Source organism: Ziziphus jujuba, chromosome 12 (genome assembly GCF_031755915.1).
Source record: "Ziziphus jujuba cultivar Dongzao chromosome 12, ASM3175591v1".
NCBI classification, from domain to species: domain Eukaryota; kingdom Viridiplantae; phylum Streptophyta; class Magnoliopsida; order Rosales; family Rhamnaceae; genus Ziziphus; species Ziziphus jujuba.
Window position 1 is genome coordinate 12,238,109 of NC_083390.1, and position 10,758 is coordinate 12,248,866.

Below are 10,758 nucleotides of genomic sequence, written 5' to 3' on the forward strand. Positions count from 1 at the left end.
CCGTGACTTCAACCATCTTCTTCGGATTCTTTGGTCTACCCTTTGTGCAGCAAAGATGTGACTCAAATTCCTTCAGTATATTCTCGTCTCTCCGATTGTAAGGCCGAGTTAGTATTGTCACTGGTCTTTGTTCAGCAGCTTCCTTGTCAGTCTTTGCCTTTTCTACCAGTCTCTTTGCCGCATCATGTTGCCTTTGCATCCATCTCTTCTAAGTTTTTGTAAGCGGCTGATAAGATTTATATTCTACATGGTACTAGTAACCTATCTCTGTAACTGGTAGTCGGAATGTCCTTGGCTTCTCAAGTTTATGAGAAACTAGTCTTGTCTGGTTATCCCTAAAAAATGTAACCTGGGGCTAGGAGTCAAATTGCCCTCTTGTTGTTGATTGTTTAGCTTCCAATGCCTATCTCGCACTTTTAGTCCTAGGTGTTGGAACACTGACTTGAGAATATGAGGTCTGTAATTCTCTAGTGGCGTCTTTAACACATTCTGCTCACATATCTCTGTAGGTTGCTTCTTTCCATCTTCAATTTCATGTTTGCAATGGGTACAAAGCACCTTAGTGGGTGGTTCGGCCTTTTTGATGGAATACTCCATAAATGATAGTGCTTATAATAAAGCATGCAGCCAATACCTGCCATGAGGAACGAATTTCAAAAGATAAATAATAAAAAGCTCATAAGTGAGATGCTATATGAAAGAACCACATTCCAACACTAGAGAATTATTCCTTACCTTCAAAAATTGGGTTCTATTTTTCATAGAAGTGCATAAGGTAGGAAAAACCGCATGCCCACCATAACAAAACATAAATATGCTTGCAGTAACGGGAAGTCCTCCCAAATCCAAAAGTTTGTCCCTTTCATGAAATCCCACACCATCAATTGCACCCACCCATAAAATACATCCTAATAAAATTATTGAAGTCACAATCCCTCCAATTGACAAATATGCCAACACACCCAAATTCCTTAACCATGTACTTGGCAAAACTATTAAGGCAGCGATAATAATAAAGGCTACTTTACCTTCGACTTTGAGGTGTTCAATTGTAAAAGTAGTATTTGGAGATAACATGTTTAGAGTATCACCCTCTAGAATTTAAAATTCTGCAGCCACTGCAAATAGCTCAAGGTATATTGCTGCAGCTATTAATGTTCTTCCTTTTGGTCCAAATGCTGCATGGCTTATCTCTGAATAAGTTTTTATTGTGGGGTCTTTCATAAACCTCTTTAGCAAGAGCCCTGTATACCAAGAAATCAGTCCCACCAAAAGAAGAAGTATCAAGCACAACCATCCTCCTTGTGCAATTGCATAGGGAATTGAGAGTATACCCACACCTAAAAAAATGTTTAGCATAAAAAAGTCATTTTAAATGGATCTATCAATTGTTCCATGTAATTTCTTGGGATATTGAATTTAAAATCGTGCTAAAGACAAAGATATAACAATTTCTTTTTAAAATGATTTCTAAGTGAATAGGTACACCAATGTAATTTGTTAAATAAGTAGAGTACGAGCTCATAGTAGTTGAAATTGCTAATTAACTAAAAATCTACTACAAACCTGAGTTTAAGAATTTGATTTCATGTAAAATATATAAAACCTTCTTTTTTTTATAGATGACAAAAGAATTTGTTGGACAAAATTTGTAGTCCCAATAAAAAAAAGAAACTTAAAGAAATAACATGCATAAATCATTATTTATCAATAAAACAAGTATAAATTAGACAATTACGGATACGGAGGAACTAAAAAACCCTTACACATATGAACATTGTTGAGGAATTAAAATCAGGAACCAAGATCCTGTCGTCATATTAGATTTGGTGGAATTATTTCATGCTATCTTAACCAAAAAGGTACTTTAGAATTATGTTACATATAATTTGAGAAAAGTGTATTTTACGAACGACTAGGCATGTAAAGTTGTTGGTAGTGGTGAAGTAGAAATCAAGCTACATAAGTTTGTATGGAACCTCAGCAATGTGAGGCATCTTCCCAATTTGAGAAAGAATCTAAAATCTATTGGCCAGCTAGATAATAGAGTTTTGTTACCACTTTTGCAGATGATACTTGGAAGATCTCTTGACTATGATTGTTACCAATGGTAAGAAGAATGGTACTCGTTACTTGATAACAGATGGTTATGGTTCCATTTTAATTGTAGAAAGTAATGAAGATTCAAATTTTTGGCATAAAGAAAGGGGCTGTAAATTAGACATGTGAATGAGAAGATACATGGTTTGAAGTCAATTAAGATTGATATGTGTGGAAGCTATATTTTCAAGAAACATATAAGAATTGGTTTCAAGAAAATGTACAAAACTACAAAGAAAGAGAAACTTAGGTTACTTCAAATAGATGTCTGTAGGTCAACTTCATTTTCATTAATGGTGGAAAGTCTTAGGTGTTCAAAAGGTTGAAGGTAATGGCACGGAATGAAACAAGTTTGACAAATCTAGGAGTTGAGATATAATAATGGTGGAGAGTATGAAGACACTAATTTCAAGAAGTTTTGTTATTGAAAGGAATCAAATTGGAAAGAGATGTGCCAAGGATACTTGAGCAGAATAATGTAACAAAACAGATGAATAGAACATTGACTGAAAGGGCCAGGAGCATGCATCTACATAAAGGTATATCAAAGCAATTTCGGGTAGAGGCAGTCATCAAAGCAGCAACATACTTGATTAATTGTGGATTATAGTACTGTTAAAGCACAACATACTTTAATAAGTATGGTGTGGGAAAGAAGTGAGGGAAAGAAGTGAGCCTTTTTCATGATTATCAGTTTTGTTAAAGCACAAAATACTAGAAGAAGTACGGAGTGGGAAAAAGGTGAGCCCTTCTTATATGTAGGTATTTAGTTTTGTCTCACATGTACATATTAATGAATAAATTAGATGTTGAATCAAAATATACTTTTATTAGTTATGTTGGTGATGAGTCTGGTAGTAAATTCTTAGATAATCATAATAAAATAGTTGTTATAAGCAAAAATGTAGTCTTTAATTAGAAAGTTGTCTGTAAAGATAAAGGTGCAGCAAAATTCACTAGTTTAGTACAACCTTAACCTTGTCACTTTGGGCTAGATGATCTTTTGGATATTATTTGAACATATAAGATTGGTTAGACTACTCAAGTTGAGGAAACTACTATATATGAGGTTGATTTTCCATAGAATCTTGTTCTAGTTAGGAGATCCAACCAACCACATGAACAAAAAAGAAAATATTTGAATTATTTGTTGTCTATAAGTGGAGGTGAATATGAATGCTATGATGAGGTATGTTAAGTGAATGGTTGAAGCAAGTGGGAGCTCGCAAGGAATTAAGAAATGAAGTTTCTTAATACATAAACGAACTTGGCAACTAGCTAAATTACCAAAAAGTAAGAAAGCTTTGCTCAATAAATAGGCATACCAAGTGACAGAATAGCATGATGATTTAATAGATAAGACTAATTGGTGGTAAAAGACATTCAAAAGAACATAAAATTGACTACATTGACATTTTCTCTCCAGTTATGAAACTAACTATCCTTCTATCAATTTTGAGTACTATAACATCAGGGGATTTACATCGAAAGCATATAAATGTGAACACAACCTTTCTCCATGGTGATTTAGAGGAGAAAATATGTATGTAATAGCTAGAAAGTTTTTTAATGAAGAAAAAAGTGAATTTGGTATGCACATTGAAGAAAAGTCTATATGCTCTGAAATAAGCCCCCCAATAATGGTTACTATAGATGCAATGATGATCATTGTTGGTACTTCAGGAGGTTTACTTCTAATTACATTATTTTGCTAATTTATGTTAATAATGTATTGGTGACGAGTTAAGATATGGATGAGATTATTAAATTGAAGAAATAATTGTCTAGTAAATTTGAGATGCAACAAAGAAAATACTTAAGATGAGAATTAGGAGGAATAAATAGTTGTAAGTAAAGCCTATATTTGTAAGGTATTATAGTAGTTTTGTTGAGTGATGTTAAGCTTGTTAGAGCTCCTTTGGCTAATCATTTCAATTTGTTAAAGAAGTTTTGTCCAATGACAACTAAAGAGAAAGACTTCATGGCTAAGATTCCGTATGCGTGATTGGAAGTCTTATGTTTGTCGTGGTTGGTAGCAGACCAGATATTGCTTATACAATCAGAGCAATAAGCAAATAAATGTCAAATCTAAGCAAATAACATTAGAAAGTGGTAAAATGGATACATAGGTACTTGCATGGTACCATAAAGACTTGTTTATGCTTTACAAGGCTAAGTTGAAATTGCAAGAATATGTAGATTCATATCTTATTGGTGATATAGATAATAGAAGGAGTACAACATGTTATGTGTTCATTTGGATAATACTACTTTTATTGGGCTTTTAAGCTACAAAAGATTATTACTTTATCTATAATTGAAGAATAGTATGTGGTAGTTATAGAATATAGCAAGGAATTGATTTGGTTACAAATTTTTTTTCCATAGTTGAGAGTTAAGCAAAAGGTGTACTTGCATAATAATAGTCAAAAGTGCTATACATCTATTAAAAACTCAACATACCATGCCAAGGCCAAGCATATAGATGTTCATTATTACTCTATCAAATGGCTATTTGATGATGATATGCACCTATGAAGATATAACTTCGAAAGAATCTATATGTTAACCAAACCGATGATAACAAAGAAATTAGAGCTATGTGCTGTTTTAGTTAGTCATCAAGGTTGAGGACAATTACTTACTATGTTGTATTCATAAATCACTAAGAGAAGGGGGTTTATTTATGTTTTCTTGTCTTTAAGTGGGATATTATTGTGCGTGTGAAAAAATAGAAAAATAAGGGTTTAATTATTCAAGTTTTATACCTCTAGGTTTGATATATGTAACTTCTTTATTTTTTATATGCTAGTGTGTGAAAAAAAAAAAAAAATCAAGCCATCCAAATTGAGAGTGGAAAGACTTCACCATTATAAAACTTCAATCATATTTGATTATGGATTTCATGAGTGTCGATGCATTCTAAGGACATTGGGATTGCATTGATCGTCAAACCATGTTAAATCTATTGTCTATTTCATTATTGTTCTTTGTGTTTATTGTGCATTATTTCTATTTAATTCTCTAGTTTAATCAATCTCAAGGTCTTGAAGAATTAGGAATAGTACCTATATAGAACTAAAATATGATCTTGAAAAAAGCAGGCTATGGTGGTGTTGTCATCATTAGAAGCTAAGTATCTTGCTTCCACATTAGTAGCTTGTTAAGCTATTTGGATGTGCAAATTTTTTGGAGATTTAAATATCATTAAATAAAAGCAGTAGAGATATTTGGTGGCTGCAAGGCAAAAAATCTTAATGATAAAGAATCTTATTTTTCATGGAAAAAGTGAAGCGTCTAGAGCTTCATCATAATTTTTTCAAACATGTTGTTGCAAAAGGCATGATCATGATGAAGTACTATCCAATAAACAATCCAGTGGCAAAAGCTTTTAGAAGGCATTCTTATATTCAAAATTTCTCAAATTCATATCATTTTTTAGACTTTCAAGCTTTTTAACAAAGGGAGTGTCGAGTAATGTGATGCTAAATTTATGGGTTAGTTGGTAGTTACGTTTTATCTATGTTTTATTTTGTTATCACTAGACATGGTCTTTTTAATTTGGTTAACCCATGTTCTAGGTTTGTTATTCATGTTCCTACTTTTATAGGCCACTTTATCTTTCATGTTTAGAAAGTAAAAAGCAGGGATATTCACGATGTCTTAGGGACTCTATAAATAATTATGTTTATGTAAAGTGTAAAATATATATGACATTGCATTTGTTCAAAATTAAGTTCAAAGTCTTTGTTCTTTCTAGTCTCCATTTCTAATGTAAAAATTTAGAGTATTACTTTTGGTATTAATTTTGTCTAACAAGGTTTTATTAATGTACAACACGTAAATGTGAATAAGATATGTGAATGAAAGTTATGCCTTTGATTTACATTCAGTTTTGCATTGAAATATTCTTTGAACATGGAAAGATATGTATACAACCTCAGCCATAGAATAAAAAAAATTAGTAATGAAGAAAATATATTTAAAGAAAAAAATGTAAGAGAAAGATGGAGTAAATAAACATTTAAAATGAATAGAGGGAGGAAAGCTTGAAAATTTAAAATGATAGTATTCTAATGTCTAACTTTGACATACCACATAACGTATTTACTCCATTGAAACATGTTCTAAGGATTGTAGTGCCTTCACCACCACTATTTAGGTTTTGTACTTGTTGCGGCGGCTATTGGGGCTGATTATTTTCATTCATCATACTCCTCCATATATGTGGTTGTTGTTGCGGGGGCTAGATTTCTCTTAGACTTGCCATTTTTTAATTAAAGTAAAATGACCAAATGAAGAATCTCATAACTAGTTAAATGCAATAAGTGTCTATCAAAATACAAGGAGTGTATATCAAAATGCATATATAACTGCGAGTATATATAGGAGAAGTAAAGAAGCCTTGCCATTTTGTTTTGAGGAGTCTCTAACTCAAAGAATACCCTTCCATTTTTTCTATGACTTAACATTGTTCTGAGGGTTTTTTTTTTTTTTTTTCACACAAAGATGCTAAATTGAGAAGAAAGCTAACGACAGGAAGGTAATTTGATGCTTGGCCAATTTATCAATACACTTGGCATCTTACTTTCGATTTGGTTTAAATGTTTCAAGATTCTAAAATTTTCTTTTGCTTTTTTATTATTCTTTTTGGTACTAATATCACAATAAAGGAGGTGCATGAAGAGGGAAAAGAACATTCCTAAAATGATGGGGAAGAAAAGGTAAAAATTAGAAAGAAAATAATAAAGCAAAGAAAAAAATTTAAAAGCTTAAATGAGAGAGACTAAGAAGACAACTTTATTTCTTACTTAAAAATTAAAGCTAACTGGGAATTAGCTATCACCACATTTGTCAAGGAAATAGTTAGACTAAGTAAAATACTTTCCTTGTTTATATAATGTTCTTTGTTTAGACAAAAAGAGTATGGATGTGCTTATAACACATACATTACTTGTGGGCATTTATATTAGAATTTATTGTCTTGATCCAGCGATAACCACTTAAAGTACACCTCCTAGGGTTCAATTGGGTCTCACTGAAATCCCCCCTTCTCCAATTGTAGTTGTTTATCAAAAGAAGAAAAAAAAAAGAGTAAATAGTTTGATTAGGCCAATGACTCAAATTGTTGTTCCCTACACTAACATGGAAACCATTAATTTTCCTCTCTCACACCATATTAGATTTTAGAAGTTATGAATGTGATACGAACCTAGTTGCCTCTAAACCCGTAACAAAGATTGAATTACACCTTCTAATTACAAGTTATCAATGGAAGACCTCGACTCCGAACCTTGGTATGGTGAAGACGTCACAATAGGGTGTGGAATAATCTATTGATAAGTCAAATTTGAACTCTACAAGCAAAGATTGAAAAGTTCGATATAGTTCTTAGAGAACCAAGAGAATCACTCTCACTTTGAATCAAAATTGTAATCTGAATTTTATTCATGACTTGTGTGCCTTTAAATAGGCAAAATAAATTACAAAGCTTTTCTAAATTTGCTAAAAATAATTATGGAATAGTTATTGACAAAAATTAGGTTTAGAAAACCTAATTTTGATAGGTTTAGGAAACCTAATATGGTTAGGTTTAGGAAACCTAATATGGTTAGGTTTAGGAAACCTAATATGGTTAGGTTTAGGAAACCTAATATGGTTAGGTTTAGGAAACCTAATTTGGTTAGGTTTAGGAAACTTAATTTATCTCCTAGTTTCCTAATAAGAATAGGAAAGTAATTTAAAAACCTAATAAAATTAAATTCAGAAAATAAAATAGGCAACATGTCAAAATCCAATCAAGACATAAAATAAAAACTAATATTTCTTAATTATAAAACTAAGCCAATGCCATGTAGGCGCATATCATCCTCCATATGGCAAAAGTGCCATATCACCTTATGATGCCACATCACCATCCATATCATCAAATCGTGCCACATCACCATATTGTTGGATTCCATGCATTAGGCTTTCTTTCATGTTGGCATCCTCCGTTCCAACCATATGAACCAATTTTGATTCATCTTCAGTAATGAACTTGCTTCCTTGGGATGTGAACACCTCTTAGATTAAACCATTTAATGCTTCTTTAAACCTCTTTGCTCTTGCCCTGGTTATTGGTTCCATAGAGATTTGAAGTGGCTTTGGACTCCATCTTAAGGTGCTTCGAGTCATGTCCTCATCATTCCCCTCCTCTTGAAAAGGATTTGTCCTCAAATCATCACCTGCATAAAAAGGAGATAAATCAGCAACATTAATAGTAGCACTTACATTATACTCACCTAGAAGATTTGATTTGTAAGCATTGTCATTAATCCGCTCCAGAACTTGAAAATGTCCATCCCCACGCGACATAAACTTTGAATTTTGTAGCTCCAGAAACCTCTCCTTTCTTAAGTGCAACCTAATCTCCTGGGTCAAACACTATCACAACAAGTCCTAGACATACAAACTCATTTCGACAAAAATCACACTTTTTAATATTTGCAAATAATCTTTCTTTCCTAAGCACATCTAAAACTAATCTAAGATGCCCTACATGTTTTTCTAAACTCCTACTATATACAAGGATATCATCAAAGTACACAACCACAAACTTTCCAATGTAAGCAAGCAAAACATGATTCATAAGTCTCATAAAAGTATAAGGGGCATTAATTAACCCAAATGACATAACCAACCACTCATACAAACCATGCTTTGTTTTAAATGCTGTTTTCCATTCGTCACATTCCTTCATGCGAATTTGATGATAACCACTCTTAAGATGAATTTTTTAAAACATGCATGCACCATACAATTCATCAGGCATATCATCTAACCTAAGAATAGGATGGTGGTATTTGACAGTTATATTGTTAGTAGCCCTACAATCTACACACATCCTCCATGTTCCATCTTTCTTAGGAACTAGTAACACAGGTACAGCACATGGACTCATGCTTTCTCTAACATATCCCTTTTCAAGCAATTCACTTACCTGCCTTTGAAGTTCCTTTGTCTCCTCTGGATTACTCCTATAAGCCGGTTGGTTTGGAATTATTGATCCTGAAACAAAATCAATTTGATGTTCGATCCCTCTAATCGGTGGTAACCCATTTAGAATTACCTCGGGAAAGACATCATCGAACTCCTATAAAAGAGAAACAATGGAACTAGGCAAAACAAATTTATCAAGGTTAGTTAAATGATTCATATATGCTTCTTTGTACATCATTACAATCATAGGCTTTTTACAACAAAAAAGATTCTTCATCTCACTCTGTTTTGCATAAAAACTCTCTTTTTTCTTTTCACTCTTTTTCTCTTCTTTTTCACTCACACTCTCATCCTCACCACTCTTTTTCTTCTCCTGGTGGTTGGATACAGTTTGATTTTATTGTTGTTCAGCTTCTCTCCTCCTTTGTAAAGCCAATTGATCATCAAAAACCTTTTTAGGAGTCATTGGAATAAGCACCACATGTTTACCCTTGAAGTTGAAGACAATCTTATTAGTACGGCCATGATGATTAGTATCTCTATCAAATTGCCACAAACGTCCCAAAAGCAAATGACCAGCTTGCATTCGTACCACATCACAAATATCCTCATCTTCATAATCACCAATAGAGAATTCAATCTTCACTTGCCTATTCACCTTCAATTCTCCACAATCATTAAGCCATTATAGCTTATATGGTTCTGGATGCTTCATAGTGGGTAAACTTAGTTTTTCAACTATAGTAACACTAGCAACATTAGTACAACTCCCACCATCAATAATCATACTACATACCTTATCCTTGACTTTGCACCTAGTATGAAAGATGTTCTCCTGTTGCACTTCCTTCTCATCTTTATACACAGTTAAAGCTTTTCTAGCAACCAATGACAAGTCCCCACCAACTGGATACTTGTAATCTCCTTCATCTTCATCACCAACGTCTTCTAATGGCGGTATGGATTCATTGTCGGACTCTTCCTCTTCAGTTTCAATGTCTCTACTTTCCCGAACCACCATGACCCTCTTATTTGGACATTGAGTTGTAATATGACCCTTGCCTTAACATTTAAAGCACAAGATATCTTGATATCTAGTTGAAGATGACCCTCTTAGGCTGTGTAGTGGCTTTATCTTCAAACTTGGGCTGATTGGGTTTCTGTGTGGTTGGGCTTGCTTTTCAAGTATTTTGAGCAATACTAGGTCTTGTGGTACCTCTTGAGTTGTTGCTCTACTTTTATGGCCATGTGCAACATCTCGTCAATCTCCACATACCGTTGCAAGTCCACTTGATTTGCTATTTCCCTATTCAAACCAGCCAAGAAACATGCCATTGTAGCCTCCCTATCCTCCTCAACATTAGCCCTCATCATAAGGATTTCCATCTCCTTATAATAGTCTTCCACACTCCCATTTCTTTGAACAAGCTTTGTATTTTCTATAAAATGCTTCTATAGTAATGGCTAAGTACGAAACGTTTCCTCATCAAAGCCTTCATCTCCTCCCATGTATCTATAGGTCTTTGACCCACTCGCCTCCTAGAAAGTGTATCTTTGTCCCACCATCCAATAGCATAGTCCGTGAATTCAACAGCGGCTAATTTAACCTTTTTAGCCTCGGAGTAGTTCTAACAATCAAATACCATCTCAATTCTCTTCTCCCACTCGAGATATGCT

The 10,758-nt window shown here is 33.4% G+C and overlaps 1 pseudogene; it reads right to left on the reverse strand.

Annotated features, from left to right (window-relative positions):
* Window positions 1-559: 559 nt before the first annotated feature.
* On the reverse strand, window positions 560-10,102 carry LOC112489239 (amino acid transporter AVT1I-like; annotated as a pseudogene).
* Window positions 10,103-10,758: the final 656 nt, after the last annotated feature.